General features: G+C 41.1%; 1 protein-coding gene and 1 pseudogene across 5 annotated transcripts in view; both read right to left on the reverse strand.

Moving 5' to 3' along the window:
* PIK3C2A (phosphatidylinositol-4-phosphate 3-kinase catalytic subunit type 2 alpha) overlaps window positions 1-10,702 on the reverse strand; it is a 121,668-nt gene extending 110,966 nt beyond the window's left edge. For all 5 annotated transcript variants that reach the window (XR_004959341.1, XM_036260136.1, XM_036260140.1 and 2 more), the window contains exon 1: window positions 10,592-10,702. The gene's annotated coding sequence lies outside the window, so the exon portion shown is untranslated. The remainder of the gene's footprint in view (window positions 1-10,591) is intronic.
* Window positions 10,703-14,671: 3,969 nt separating this feature from the next.
* On the reverse strand, window positions 14,672-15,501 carry LOC118628629 (annotated as a pseudogene).
* Between the last annotated feature and the right edge of the window lie 990 nt (window positions 15,502-16,491).

Here is a 16,491-nt window from a genome sequence, read left to right on the forward strand (position 1 = left end):
TCTTCTTATTAGTCAGGAAAAAGACAAAATTGGAGCCATAACCTGGACATAAGAAAAGAATGAGTCATGGGAAAACATAAGAACCTTCCCCAGTTTCTTCAAAAGTTTAAAGATGGAAGAGCCTTGCCTGGCTCCAGCATTATTTAACCTCCATACCACACGTAAAAATTATGCTTTACCCAAGTACTACAAACAATTAATCAAGGGCTTAATTCTCCCATTTTGACAAAAATCAATAGCTACACTGAAGTCTAATAAGGACTGGTAGTCATTATACTTACTACCTTCAATCCTTAGAAGTAACATTCTACACATAAAAGATTCATAACCAGGGCATTCATCCAGAATAACTTTCTATATCTGCCTATGTGTATAACTGTATATGTTTGGGAGGGGGACAAGGAAAGGGGGGATAGAGTCACAGTAAGAGGTTCCTGTTGAAAGACATTTTACTGACAAAGCAGTTTTCATTCTAACTCAGAATCCCAACAGTAGTACTGCTTTGTGGAGATAATTGCTGAACTTTAGACTACTTTATTGTTCATTCATTTAACATGAATAATTAAATACACTCTAACATCATCCAATTCCAACATGACAAGTAACAGAAAGCTTTTGTGTTAAACCCTATGGTATATGCTTCCATTACAAGTTGGATTAAGGAAGAAAAAAATAAAATTGAATTGCAACTGAGAACCCCCAAATAGGGAATAATAATAACGAAAACTTGATGGTGAATACTACTGGAATTTTGCCCCCAAACTCCATCTATTTCTATGACTAACAAAATCTTGATTTCACATGACACCAATAGCATGAAATTGCTAGTTTCATAATAACAGTGATAAGAGGAGAAAATGATGGACTCAAGCTCAAATGTCACACCTCCCTCTTATTGTGTAATCTTATGCAAGCTACTTTATCTGCCTTTGTCTTAGTTTTCTCACCTGTAAACACAGATCACATGTTGTAGTGTTGTGGGATTAAATAAAATTATATATATAATGCCTAGTACATAATGACATTAAAAAATACAGCTGTCCAGCCCTGATGGTGTTGCTAAATGGTTAGAGCATCAGCCCAACCACCAAAGGCCATGGGTTTGATTCCCAGTCAAGGGCACAGACCTAGGTTGCAGGTTCGATCTCCGGCACCGGTCGGGACCCATGCAGAAGTCATGTCTCTCTCAGATATTTCTCTCTCTCTCTCTCTCCCTCTCTTCCTCCCTTCCACTCTTTCTTTTTTTTTTTTTTTTATCCTCACCCGAGGATATTTTTCCATTTTTTGTACAGATAGAGTGGGAGGGAGAGAGAGAGAGAGAAACATCGATGTGAAGGGACACATCGAGTGGCTGCCACCCGCATGACCAACCAGGGCCGGGGACAAACTGCAACCGAAGTACGCGCCCTTAGCGGGAACCGAACCCGGGTCTCTCCGGACCACAGGCCGACGCTCTAACCGCTGAGCCAAACTGGCCAGGGCCCTTCCACTCTTTCTAAAAAAAAAAAATCAATGGAAAAAATATCCTCGGGTGAGGAATAACAACAACAAAATATATACATAAACATATCTGTCCAATTATTGGTCCTACCATTAAAAACTGCAGCTTACTGCCAATAAGCATATAAAAAGATGCTCAACTACTAAATCAAAACCACAATGATATATCACTTCACACCTACTAGAATTGCTGTAGTTTAAAATAAAAAAGAAGAAAGAAAATAAGTGTTGACAAGGATGTGGAGATATTGGAACCCTCATATTTTGTTGATGGGAATGTAAAATGGTGCAGTCACTTTGGAAAACACTTTGGTGTTTCCTCAAAAAATTAAACAGAATTATCATATGACCATTCCTAGATATATATCCAAAAGAATTTAAAAACAAGGACTTATAAAGAGCATTTGAGATCTTGCTCCCCAACATATGTTGTCAGTTTAGCTCAAATACTCATTAAAGTTCAAGAAAGACAACAACAAAAACAACAACAAGGACTTACATACTTGTACACAAATGCACAACAGCACTACTCACCATAGTTAAAAGGTACCAACAACCCAAGTATCCATCAACAAAAGGATGTACAGAATGTGCTATAATACATACAATGGAATAGTTATTCGACCATTAAAAGACATCAAGTTCTGCCCTGGCCGGTTTGGCTCAGCGGTTAGAGCGTCCGCCTGCGGTCTGGAGAGACCCGGGTTCGGTTCCCGCTAAGGGCATGTACCTCGGTTGCAGTTTGTCCCCGGCCCTGGTTGGTCGTGCGGGTGGCAGCCACTCGATGTGTCCCTTTCACATCGATGTTTCCCTCTCTCTCTCTTCCTCTCTCTCCTTCCCACTCTGTCTGTACAAAAAATGCAAAAATGTCCTCGGATGAGGATAAAAAAAAGACATCAAGTTCTGTCCCGGCAGGTTCGGCTCAGCAGTTGGAGCGTCAGCCCGCGGACCAGAAAGGCCCAGGTTTGGTTCCTGCTAGGGGCATGTTGCCAGCTACCTGGCAGCCACTCAATGTGTCTCTGTTGCATCGATGTTTCTCTCTCTCTCTTCCTCCCACTTTCCCTCCCACTCTATCTGAAGATAAATGCAAAAATGTCCTAAGATGAGGATAAAAAAAAAAAGAAATCAAGTTCTGCCCTGGTGGGATGGCTTGGTGAGTCGGAATATTGTCCCCCACACCAAAAAGTTGTAGGTTCGATTCCAGTAGGGGCACACATGGGAGGCAACCAATCGATATTTCTCTCTCACATTAATGTTTTTCTCTTTCTCTCTCTCTGAAAGTCAATACAAAAACATGTCCTCAAATTAGAATTAAAAACAAAAAGAGAACAAAGTTCTGAAACATGCTACAACATGTACGAAACGTTACACAAGGTTAAATAAGCAAGACACAAGAGACAAATATTGCATGATTCCAACTATATGAAATATCTAGAATGGGTAAAGTCTAGACAGAAGGTACATTAGCAGTTACCAGGAGCTGGAAAGAGGGGGAATGGATAGTTACAGCTAAACGGGTAGAGAGTTTCTTCTGTGTAGGATGATGAAAAGGCTTGGAAATAGAAAGTGGTAATGGTGTACATGCAACTTGTAAATATTAATGTTACTGAATTGCTCTCTTAAAAATGGTTAAGCCCTGACCAGGTAGCTAAGTTGGTTAGAGCATTATCCTGAGATGTCAAGGTTGTGGGTTCGATTCCTGGTCAGGGCACATACAAAAATCAACCAATGATGAATAAGTAAGTGGAACAACAAAAACTGATGTTTCACTCTCTCCTTCCCTCTCTCTCTAAAGTCAATACAAAATTTTAAAATAGTTAAAACGACAAATTTTTTTTTGTCCTTACCCAAGGACATTTTTCCACTTTTTGTTCAGATAGAGTGGGAGGGAGAGAGAGGAAGAGAGAGAGAGAGAAACATCGACATGAAAGGGACACATCAAGTGGTTGCCACCCGCACGACCCAACCAGGGCCAGGGACAAACTGCAACCGAGGTATGTGCCCTTAGCAGGAACCGAATCCAGGTCTCTCTGGACCACAAGCCGACGCTCTAACCGCTGAGCCAAACAGGCCTGGGCTAAAATGACAAAGTTTATGTTACAGAATTTACAAAAGTCATCTTGACAGAAACCTTCACACAATTTTCCATCTTCAAAAACTTAATTGTAGCCCTGGCCGGTTTGGCTCAGTGGTTAGAGCGTCAGCCTGCGGTCCAGAGAGACCTGGGTTCGGTTCCCGCTAAGGGTGCATACCTCGGTTGCAGTTTGTCCCCGGCCCTGGTTGGATTGTGTGGGTGGGAACCACTCAATGTGTCCCTTTCACGTCGATGTTTCTCTCTCTCTCTCCCTCCCACTCTATCTGAACAAAAAATGAAAAAATGTCCTCGGGTGAGGATTAAAAAAAAAACTTAATTGTAGAATCTTGTTTTTGACAAGCAAATTATCAATAGTTTGCATACATAAAAAAATAATAGAGGAAAGTAGGTCTCCATACTATTTTTATTTTAATTTTTGTTATCCAAAACTGTTCTAAAAATTAGTATAATTTTTTTAAGGCAATCTATTGAATATCAAAATCATTACGCTAGCCCTGGCCGGTTTTGCTCAGCGGTTAGAGTGCAGGCCTACAGTCCATAGAGACATAGGTTTGGTTCCCGCTAAGGGCGGTACCTCGGTTGCAGTTTGTCCCCGGCCCTGGTTGGGTTGTGTGGGTGGCAACCACTTGATGTGTCCCTTTCACATAGCTGTTTCTCTCTCTCTCTCTCTCTCTCTCCCTCCCACTCTATCTGAACAAAATATCGAAAAATGTCCTCGGGTAAGGATAAAAAAAAAAAAAAAATCATTACGCTAAGTAAAAGAAGCCAGACTCAAAAGGCTGTATATACAATATGATGCCAATTTACATGACATTCTGGAAAAGCAAAATTATAGGAAGAACAACAACAAAAAATCAATTGTTGCCAAAAACTGGAAGGTGAGTGGAAGGGACTGATTACAAAGGGTCATAAGGAAATAACCTATATTTTCATTATGGTGGTAGTAATTACACACTGTTGCTAGTTCTCATAATCTATAGAGCTGTACACCTCAAACAGATTAATTTTATTGTAAGTAAATTATATTTCAATAAATCTAATTTTTTCAAAAACCTAAACAGTTACAAAGTCACGTCATGCATTGCAATTCAGGCAGAACTCCAGTCCGACAGTGTCATTATGAGGTTTAGTCAGATAAAACCAAGCTATGAAACCTAAAGCCAAAGAGCACCTTTTCCCATCTCAGCTCTGTGGTCTAAAAAACACACATACTGCCCTGCCAGTTTGGCTCAGCAGTTGGAGTATCAGCCTGCGGACCAGAGTCCTGGGTTCAGTTCCCGCTAGGGGCACATACAAACACACACACACACACACACACACACACACACACTACACTAAAAAGAGGAGTCAGAATAGTTATATATTACATCAGAAACAACATACAAAGTGACTTAATAAATAAATTTGGTTATGGCTACTCATAGCACTATGGTTTTGTTTATAGGTTTAATAAGGTCTCCTTTAGTGCTTATCTTGGGGGGAAACACGTTTCTTGTAATTCCCAAAACTGCAAATAGAACATTTTAAAAAGTGTTTTCCTGTTTCCTAATTAGACAGGTACTTTCCTAAATCTGGCTATCTCTTTCATCAACATCTGTGTTTTTCCCCACCTCACCAGAAAGTAAGTATCTGCACTGATTTCTCTCATTTTCTGCACCCTTTTATCTTGAAAGAGGATTTTTGTCTTTGCTTTTTCCTCTCATCCCACAGCAGAACTTTGACAATACTTAATCTCTCCCGGCTTCTGCTGTTATTTTCTGAAGGTAAACTGCCAATTTCTGTTTTTATAGAAAAATACTTCTTTTTTAAATATGTTTTTATTGGTTTTTTTAGAGAGGAAGGGAGTGAGAGATAGAAACATCGATTGGCTACCTCCTGCAGCCCCCCTACTAGGGGTCGAGCTTGCAACCGGGCATGTGCCCTGACCAGGAATCGAACCAGGACCTCTCAGTCCATGGGACGACGCTCAATCTACTGAGCCGCACCGGCCAAGCAAGGAAATACTTTAAAAAAACAGCCTGCCTCAATACCGCAAAATTTAAGCCAATGATCTTAACACTGCTATTCCTTTCTCTTCTCATAGTCAAATTCCTTATTAAATCCCTAACTCATTTCACAATAGGAACAAGCATTACTCTGCTGCTCATTTAGTCACTGACCTCTTCTTTAGTCCTCTTAACTATGTCTTCCACACTGCTCAAGCCAGAGTTCACAGGCTGTGCTAACATTTCCTTAATCATCCAAATAATATAAAATTTGACCATTGGCCTCTAAATTCTTTATAGCAGATGTCTATTTATTCCCATCTCTTACTTCACCTATGTGCCGTCGTTATCTTTTCAAATAAGCCTGGCAAATCTTTCCTTAAACCTATTTCTTCTTTTCTCCTAAGTTTTCCTCCAAGTTGTTCTCTGTGCATTGAAATAATTGTCATTGACACCTCATCACCTTTTTCCTACAGCAACAGTTTAAGATCTAAATTCTTTATTCAAAAATCTTGCCTCATTAACTCTCATCTTTTAAAAAAGTACCTATAGTATCCCATACAGCTTTTCTTTCCATTAACAAGTTTTTATAACTACTTTCTGCTATATGTATTATAGTTGGTCTCTCCTAAGTGGAATATAAACTCTCAAAAGGCAGGAAGTATTCATTCTTTAACACACACTCCAAAATCTGATTATGTGCTATGTATCTAAACACTAAAGTACTATATGAAGAGATGCACTGAAAAAGAAAAAAATACCAGGCTTAGTTAGCATTGTAAGACATTTGTGAGTTCAAGGAATGCCTCTAATGTACTATGCTAGGCAATTCACAAACTCACTGGGCCTCATCTTCCTCTTTTAAGAAAATGAGAAAAAGACTTGTGGGTTTACTCCACAAAAAATAAGGTCTGTGGAGGGGAAAAGGCATCCGTTAAGTTATAATCATCGCCTGGCCAGTACGGCTCAGTGGTTGAGCGTCGACCCATGCACCAAGAGGTAACTGGCCCTGACTCCTAGTCAGGGCACATGCCCAGGTTGTAGGCCAAATCCCCAGTGGGGTGCATGCAGGAGCAGCCAATCAATGTTTTCTATCATCAGTGTTTCTATCTCTATCTCTCTCTCTAAAATCAATAAAGAAAAAAAAGTGTTGCCCTGGCCGGTTTGGCTCAGCGGTTAGAGTGTAGGCCTGTGGTCCAGAGAGACCTGGGTTCGGTTCCCGCTAAGGGCACGTATCTCGGTTGCAGTTTGTCCCTGGCCCTGGTTGGGTTGTGTAGGTGGCAACCACTCGATGTGTCCCTTTCATGTCAATGTTTCTCTCTCTCACTCTCTCCCTCCCACTCTATCTGAACAAAAAAATGTAAAAATGTCCTCGGGTGAGGATTAAAAAAAAAAGTGTTTTTTTTTAAGTTATAATCATCAATCAATACAAATATAAGGATATTATTTACTTGATCATTGTTAGTCATAGGTACTTGTTTAAAATAAGCCTCTAGTGTTGATTTGCTTTTAAACCAAACTTAATGATTAGCAAATTAAATGAATCAGAATTGTACATGACTTAATCACATAAATAATGCAACTTTTGAACTATAAGACTAACAAAGACATAAGCTTAACAGTAAGGACGTTAATTATATAGTATCTTAAATGCATTCTCAAGGTTAAAAGATAAATACTTGTTGCTAAGCCAGTAATTGCCTTCAAATCTATTAAAATCAAGAATGTTTAAAAATCCCACTCACTTTTATACACAAATAGCTGAATTTAACTGCCTAAAATGTCCATGTGTATGTACTTTGCCATTGTGTTTTAAATCCATCACATGTTGCAAAAAACAGATTGCAGAAAAAAGGAAAGATAAAAATATAAATGCACAAAATAAAGATATCAAAAATGTGACTCTACCACAGAGACAAGGTAAAGTTTCTTCTAGTCCTAACCATGACCCTATGAACAACTTGAAAGATATCCTACAACAATATCATTTCCAAGTATGACCATAGTTCCAATAAAAGGATCATGGGCCTGGCCAGTGTGGCGCAGTGGTTGAGTATCGACCCATGCACCAAGGGGCTGACAGTTCGATTCCCGGTCAGGGCACATGCCCAGGTTGTGGGCCCGATCCCAGTGGGGAGAATGTAGGAGGTGGCCAATTGATGTTCTCTCTCATCAAGATTTCTATCTCTCTCCCATTCTAAAAATCAATAAAGAAAAAAAAATTTTTTTAAATCATCATGGATGAGTACTACCAAATTGATTAGAAATTAAAAATTACTACCAATACATTTTCCTTTTCGAGCAGGAATCCAAGACACAAAAGCAGAATTTTTATACTGAAGATCTGCACTGTCCAAAATGGTAGCTACTAACCATATGCACCTATTGAGTGTTTGAAATGTGGCTACTCCGAAATGAAATGTAAGTATAAAATGTATACCGGATTTCCAAGACTTAACACAAAAAAGTGAAATAGATATGTGGCCATCATGTAATATTTCTACTGGACAGCATTGATATAGTAGTCAACTCTCAAATAAAAGTGTATACCAGAGGTGTTAAGTAGCTTGCTTAATAACTCACTGCTTGATAGTATCACAGCAGGGTCTAAACCTAATCACAGTAATCCCAGCCTTATTAATAGAAGAAATTCACCCTTCAAAACTCAGAGAGTATCATCTTCTTTATCGGATGCACTCATTCCTTCTCCATCTCCCAGCCACGTGATCTCATCCTTTCCCGTACTACTTGGATCTACTACTACTGCCCTAATAACCATATAGTTTTAAATTTGTGTGTCTGTCTCCCCAGATAGACTAGAGAACTTGAGAACAAGCACTGTCTCATTTCATTTTTCTATCCCTGGAACCACTGCAGTGCCAGGCACCCTTACAGGGACTCTGAAAACAATAAGATCTTTCAGAGGGTCAAGTTTGAGCCCTACTGAGGTACAATTAACAAATCCAATAATGTACTATGTGAATGCATGGCACTAAAACATTCACCTTTATCTGAATTTACCTGCCTTAAATTCTTTTTGGAATATGACAAATATATAATAAAATGGTTAATTTATGTGATCAAAGCAATACAAGTTACAAAACACGAAAAAAAAAAAGTGCTTTGCACTGCTGCTCTTAAAAGTTTGGTCTGATGCTCAGATAGGAACTCTGAGCTCGTGGGAAATCCAACACTCTCATTAGGTTAAGTTCACTTTACTCAATGTGCTTTCTAAGTAAGAACACCGTGCAAGATGAAAGATTCCTAGACGTAGAAATTGATGCTGCCATCTTCAATTAATTGAAAAAATTGGAACCATTCATGACTGAAGGGAGAAACAATCTTATGTTGATAAGCAGCTAATTATATAAAGTTGTAGTTTCTAAAACTAAATGCAAGCATGCCAACGTTCACATTCTATAAAACAGAAAAACTGTGAAACCTATGGACGAAAGCATTAAAATATATTGCTTGCCAAGAAAAACTGCAAGCAACATGCATACAAAATACAAATTGCAAGAGATTTTCATCAGAAAAAAAACTGCTTTTTAATCTGTTAAGTTAGGCAAAATAACTTGTGGAAATTCTGTATGTGCTTTGTACCCACATAAAAATCACTTTTGAATTAAATTTGAGTTAAATAATAAAATCTCTCTATTCTCATTCAGTCATAGTGCTTTTTTCAGTACTCAAAGACTGTCTTAATGTTAAAGAAGCAGTTATCTTCAACTATACAGAATTCAACTTAAGGCACTTCAGTCTAATTTGCTACCATGAATAAGAGCACTAACCCAACTATGTCAGAGCTGCTAAAGCTCCTAGGAGGACTTGGCCACAAGCCAAGGAGGCAAAGGTACAAAGTCTCTCCTGGAATCAGTGTTCCTGGACCTCCTAAGTGCAGTCTTCCCCCTTTAACTGGCTTCACCACTCTTCTAATAGCTTTCTTTTTTCTCCATCTCTTCTAATCTATGCCTTTGATACTCCAGCACATTTAAAAAACAAACAAAAAACTTCCCAGCATAGCTTTTCTGCCTGACACCCACCTGACAAGATTTTAGGGTATGTCTTTAATTGGTAATCTTGTTCAAAGACCAAGGCCTCTTTCCTTACCCTAACACCCACTGTTAAAAATAAAAATATAATTACAACCTCAACTTCGATCAGGAGACCATAGGGAAAGAACTACTACAGGTTCTTCCACGTTGTTTATCTCCAGACTTTCCTCCTCACTTACTTTTCTCCTTCCTCACTTCCCTTTTCAAGCCCTGCTCCCCACTCCCCCCCCCAAAAAAAATTCCACAGCTAGAGAATCTCGTTGTTAGAGCCAAACCATTTAGTGAGGAAAATAAGCATGTACTTTTTTCTTCAATTATTTATTGTTCCTCCGTCACTCAGGAAGTTAATCTGACCGCCCTCCCAGAAAGATGATGCGCTCAATACACACTGAAATAATTGTCTGCCCCAAGCAAGTGGATTCGCGGCAAAAGAGCAACCTCTGGCAAGTGGGATGAAAAAAGGATCATTAGCCCCCAAAGCCCGAGATGGACGGGACAAGGGGGTGAAAAGGGGGTGGGGAGAGAGAACATAAGTGAGAAGTGTAACACACACTCCCCGGACTTAACAACTTAACATTTCGTCAAGAAAACAGGACCGGCCATTGCGGCTCCAGCCCAGTCCCGGGGGACAAGGGGATGGCCTTTCCTTCCCCTTTGGGACAAAACTAACTCCCAGCCCCCCAGCCCCGTTCCCGACAAGAGGGCCTGATAGGGGCGCAGGCCCCTCGCACCTTCGGCAGAGCAGTCGACAACGGCCCGGGTGGAGGCAAGGCCCGGAGGGAGGTGGGTCGGGCTGGGGCAGTGTCAAGAGTAAGGGATGAAGGGTCAGAGGTGGGCTCCCACGGGGCTGGGGGCTCCGGCAAGGGACCCTTCACCCTGGAATCCCTGGGCCCCTCGCCGTCCTTGAAGAGCTGGGTTCCAGGTACCAGCCCCCGGCCGCACCCACCACTCCTCACCTCACGCTTCCTGAGCCTCCGTCTCCACCACAACCCAAGCCGTAACAGCCACCACAGTCCGAGCCATTTCCCACTCAGCTGCCTGAGCCGCCGAGAAGAGCTTCGGCGGACTCCGCGGCCAGCCAAGCACAGAACGTCACTTCCGGTTTCGAAAGCACCGCCTTCCGCGCCCAGGCTTCTTGCGGATTGGCTGGTGCCGACGGCCTACCTGCGGCAGCGGGGCGGGGCTTGGGGGCGTCTTGTGAGGCGCCAGCTGTGATGGTGGGTGCTGAGGTCCGGCTACCCACCCGAGACTGTCGAGCGAGCACCGAACATCTCTCACCTCAGTCACAGACTAGTGGAGTGGGGCCTCGGTGGCCGGTGGCCGGGCCTCCAAAGCCGTGCCAACCACTGAAGTGCTCTATTGTTTCCGTACCCTCTCCCGGGACGCCGCGCTCGCCTCCATCCGGCTGCGGTTCCCAGATTCGTGGTCTCCGCCCCAGGCCCCGCCGAGATTCGTTTGTGATTGGAAAACTGAAAGGAACAGACATGATAACAAAAATAATTCAGCCCAGGCAACATTTACCGATTCTTCACGTCGGATCGGGTGCTGTGGATTGTGTGGTTAGAGACCCATATGTGGAGTGTGTAATGCGCTTTCGAAGCGCTCATTTAATCCTCACAAGTCAGGTAAAGAAGCCCGGTAATTCCCAGCCAGACGTCTCTTTTCTGCGTTACAAACCATCTTCACATCCAATCCCCATAACACCTTTCTCATGAGAACTGAATGAGATTGTCCTTCTAAAGCGTTTTCCCCTTAAATGTTAGATCAAAAAATTACATAACCATGTCAAGCAGATAGGGAAATTATCTATTTACAGACGGTGAAGCTGGGGACACGATTCAAATTGGGTTCTGACTCCAATCGCTTGCATTTTACAGCGGGTTTCCCTTAAATCTGCTCCTTCCAGATAGTCACAATCTAATGTACTAATTTGAACTGTACCATCAGTTAAAAAAATTATTTTTTAATTTGTGAGAAGTCTGTATGAAAAGTAGAAACTTATCTCCAACACATAATGGGAAAGAAATACTTTTTTTTTCTTTTTTGGGGGGATGTCGGGTCAGGAGGATTTGAGGTGGATGAAGCTCTCTAATTGCTGTAATCAACATGCCTACTTACACTTCTGGGATAAAACTGGATGGAGTTGTTACTCTGTGAGAAATTTCGAAGCAACTGTATTATTCCTTATAGCTCTGGCTACCAACTCTTGTCTACCCACCTTTCCTAATCCTAACTTTCCAACCCCCTCCAGGCACACACACTTCCAAGCAGGCTTTACACACCCTAGAAGAATGTCCCTTAGGAATTTGCTCAGTTTCACAGCATTGTTCTGCTTTATCTTCTCATCAAAGGAGGAATTTCTAGAATTGGCCGCTTTTATGTAAGATTAAAAGGAGAGGGAAATCAATTTATCTTGGGGTTGGTTTCCTAGCTTCTGCTCCAGAACTGAATGTGCCTTCTTTTTTTTTTTTTTTTTTTTTTTTTTTTCAGGGAGGGGGCGGGAGGATGGGATGGGGTCAAGGATTACGGTTTATTTATTTATTTATTTTATCCTCACCCGAGGACATTTTCCCATTTTTTGTTCAGGTAGAGTGGGAGGGAGAGAGAGGAACAGAGAGAGAGAGAGAAACATCGATGTGAAAGGAACACATCGAGTGGCTGCCACCCGCACAACTGAACAGGGCCAGGGACAAACTGCAACCGAGGTACGTGCCCGTAGCGGGAACCGAACCCGGGTCTCTCAGGACCGCAGGCCAACGCTCTAACCGCTGAACCAAACCGGCCAGGGCTGAATGTGCCTTCTTAAAAGAAGGAAGAGTCTTTGAGAGAACAGTGTATCTTAGGGGAAGATTAAATTTGACTTACTTGTGTTTTTCTTCTATTTGTCTCATGAAAAATATTTTCCCTGGTTCCAGCAGCAGAGGACTCTTGCTTGAGTGACTTCCTTGTTGCAGTTCCAACTTCATTCTTTTCTAGTGGCTCTTAAATGGTGAGTGCGTAGTAGGCTGGGATCCACCAGAAGGGTCCCAGTAAGAAGAGAAGACCTTTCACCATGTGAAGATACACTGCTGTGTCCCAGATCTGTAGGAGGATCCTCCCCCAAACGTGCTGGCACTCTGATTTCAGATTTCCTGCCTCTAGAAATGTGAGAAATAAATTCCTATTGTTTATAAGCAAAAGAAAGAGAGAAAGAAAGGAGCCCTGGCAGATTTGGCTCAGCAGTTAGAGCATCGGCGTGCAGACCAAAGGGTCTTGGGTTCAATTCTGATCAAGGTCACATATCTGGGTTGAAAGTTTGATCCCAGCCCTAGTGGGGGTCATGCAGGAAGCAACCAATCAATGTATCAGTGTTTCTCTCTCCCTCCCTCCTTCCTTCCTACTCTCTCTAAAATAAATAAATAAATAAATAAATAAATAAATAAATAAATAAAAATGGGTGCTGGATTTTGTCAGCCACTTTAAGAAAAAAGTATTACTCTGGCATTTCAAAATTGTGTTAACCTAGATGCACAGGGCTTGCTTAAAGCAAAGATAAACCTTTTACTAAAAAAGTTATACGCCTGGAATATGACTACCTACCATGACCTACCCAATTACAAATTTATAATCAAATATCCCTATGAGGTTACTTTCCGTAGAACCCCCTTTTCAACCACAATTCTGGTCATAAATCAGTATGAAGAAGGCATTGATGACCAATAGTTTGGTCAGATAATATGGTCTCACAGCACTAGGGAGGCTCATTCCTAGGAAGTCTCATCTTGTTGAAATGGTGGACCATTGCTAATGGAGGCAATACTATAACCATGGGCTGTGAGTTGAGGCTGAATTTTTCTAAAAAAGGGAGGGGCAGGTAAATGGAAGGAAGTCATTTTGACCTTCATTGTGAAAAACACTCTGGGTCATTTCTATCCTGTGAACTATCAAGATTCGAGTTTTGCCATCTGTCTCATTTTTTCATATTTTGCATTCACTATAACATTTATATCAGTAATCATAAACAATTGGAATTTTTAGAAAAACTCACCCTGGCCGGTTTGGCTCAGCAGTTGGAGCATTGGCCTGAGGACCAGAGAGTTCCTGGTTCAGTTCCTGCTAGGAGCATGTACCAAAAAAAAAAGAAAAACTCAAAAAACAAGCATAAATATCATTATGACTAATATCACTTATCAGACACATAAACACAATCAAACAAAATGGTTTGCGTTCAATATTAATCCATACGTATCCGGGCGTTGTCAGTATGTTGGAATTACTTTCTACCTGTGATGTCAGTGGTTTCTCATCCTTGAGGAGCCTTTGGTATCTGTGGTAGGCGGAGGTGAGTGTCAGAGACAGAGGTAGATGTCCATTTGTGGTTATGTGGGCTGGAAAAAGCCCCTTCCAAAAAGGTTGGAGAGTATTTTTTATTTGATGTCTTTTCCAAAAACAAAATCTCCAAGTGGCAGTCAATGAATTTAAAAATCTTTGTCTCCTTGCCCAGCCAGTGTGGCTCAGTGGATTGAGCATTGTCCCATGCACAAGAGATCATGTTCAATTTTCGGTCAGAGCACTTGCCCAGGTTGTGAGCTCAATCCCCAGTAGGGGGCGTGCAGGAGGCAGCCTATAGATGTTTCTATCTCTCCTCTCTTTCTAAAAAATATTTCTAAACATATTTAAAAAATAATAAAAATCTTTGTCTCCTGGAAGCTCACTGTGAAAGGAAGCAGTTACCAATTTGGCATATACCAAATAGCATTTTAAACACTGATATGTAAACTTCCTAGTTCATATATACCCCTACTAGATAAAGAAAAGACAAAAGTGTTTATCTTATGAGAAATGAGATACACCATCATTTACAGTCTTCAAACATTATTGCACTTTAACTTTCATAATTTGACAATGCATTCATGAAACAATCTGCAGATAACTAGTTTTAACAGACAAATTAAGGAACACTTGTAAACAGACATGACTCTCCTAAATTGTTTATTAGGTAAGAATTTCACAAACATTATATTAGCAGTATCGGAGCTGGCAAATATTGCACATTTTCAAGCTGCACGGTGAGAACCACCAATAGTGTGGTGAAACTTATGGCTCTTTTCTTTTCTTTTTTTTTTTTTATCCTCACCCAAGGATATTTTTCCATTTTTTGTACAGATAGAGTGGGAGGGAGAGAGAGGAAGGGAGAGAGAGAGAGAAACATCGATGTGAAGGGACACATCGAGTGGCTGCCACCTGCACGACCAACCAGAGCCGGGGACAAACTGCAACCGAAGTACGTGCCCTTAGCGGGAACCGAACCTGGGTCTCTCCGGACCACAGGCCGACACTCTAACCGCTGAGCCAAACTGACCAGGGCCTTGTGGCTCTTTTCAACACCATAGCTCTTGCGGCCTGCAGATGTTAGCCCTTGCTTCTCCCCTATGTTTGTGGACTGAGTATCAGGATTTCATCTGATAGCTTTATGGAATGCATCAATGAGGATAACCTCAAAGAATTTGTATGTGGAATCTTCACTAACCCAGTAAGAATTCAGGACTCTCAGATCCCCACAGTGTCATCCAGCTCACTCCTTGGCAACAGAATGAAGGCTTTAGCTGACTAACACCACGTTGGATAGGCTGCCATAGGTTGCACACTTAGGAACTGAACATTTGCAGCCACCATGGCTCACATGAATCTGATATATGACATAATCTTGCTTGGCCTTATATTCCAGCCTGCATACTTTATCGGGCCAGGTGGAGTGGGGGTTCTGTAGAGCAGAGAACTGACAGTACTGTCAGCAGTGCACCCTGAGAAGAAATTGCATTACATTGGACTGCTTCTTCCTCCATAGCTCCTGGATGTACTTGTAAGCACCTGTCTTGGCTTGCATAATGGCTGCGGCCAGATGGAAAGGAAAGACCAATTTGGCATTTTCTTTTTATTTGTTAATCCTCACCTGAGGATATTTTTCCATTGCTTTTTAGAGAGAGTGGAAGGGAGGGAGGGAGGGAGGGAGGAAGAGAGAGAAAGAAAACATCAATGTGAGAGAGACACATCAATCGGTTGCCTCCCACAGGACCCTGACCAGGGCCAGGGATTAAACCTGCAACCCAGGTACATGCCCTTGACAAAAATCAAACCCGTGACCCTTTGGTCCACAGGTTGATGCTCTAACCACCGAGCCAAATCAGCCAGGGCAATTTGGCATTTTCTTAAAGTGACTTTATCAAACCTTGGCAATAATAGTTTAAGGTATCTTATTTCAATAATGTCAGCTCATAGATTCTTTAATTTTTGTTGTTATAAATTCCTTAATTTAAGTCCAGCTTAAATGCACTGTGATGCATGAGGAGAGTAAAAACTGAAAAATAGGTTTTCCCAGGGAGCCTTAAGGAATGAAGTGGCCATTTTGGATTTCCCATAGCCCTGACTGTTCATTTAATTTACGACTATTGTCTACCTATACAATAAACCTTAGAAGTTTTTCATGACTTATTTTACATTACTTCCCATGTAAAATAAAATAAAAGACTAATTTAAAATAGACTAATCTTTTAGGGTGTTCCAGGAACCCTTCTAGAACACTGCTAAGTTTTTCCTATATTGAGATTTTAACCCTTAAAACCTCACTTTTTAATGAAAACTAAGAAATCAAATGTATGAAGACATTTTAAAACCTTTATTAACATAGGCTCTTTTACTGGCAAATAATAGATTTTATAATTTTAGAAACATATGCTTCCTCAGCAAAATACAAGAAATTTCATTAACAGATAACCCCAAAGTAGGAAAACCTATGTTCAGTAATTAATCATTTCTTTTTGTAAACCCAGGTAAAATAAAGACATGTCTGGCCCTAGCCAGGTCACTCAGTGGTTGG

This window comes from Molossus molossus, unplaced genomic scaffold, assembly GCF_014108415.1.
Source record: "Molossus molossus isolate mMolMol1 unplaced genomic scaffold, mMolMol1.p scaffold_m16_p_13, whole genome shotgun sequence".
Taxonomy (NCBI): domain Eukaryota; kingdom Metazoa; phylum Chordata; class Mammalia; order Chiroptera; family Molossidae; genus Molossus; species Molossus molossus.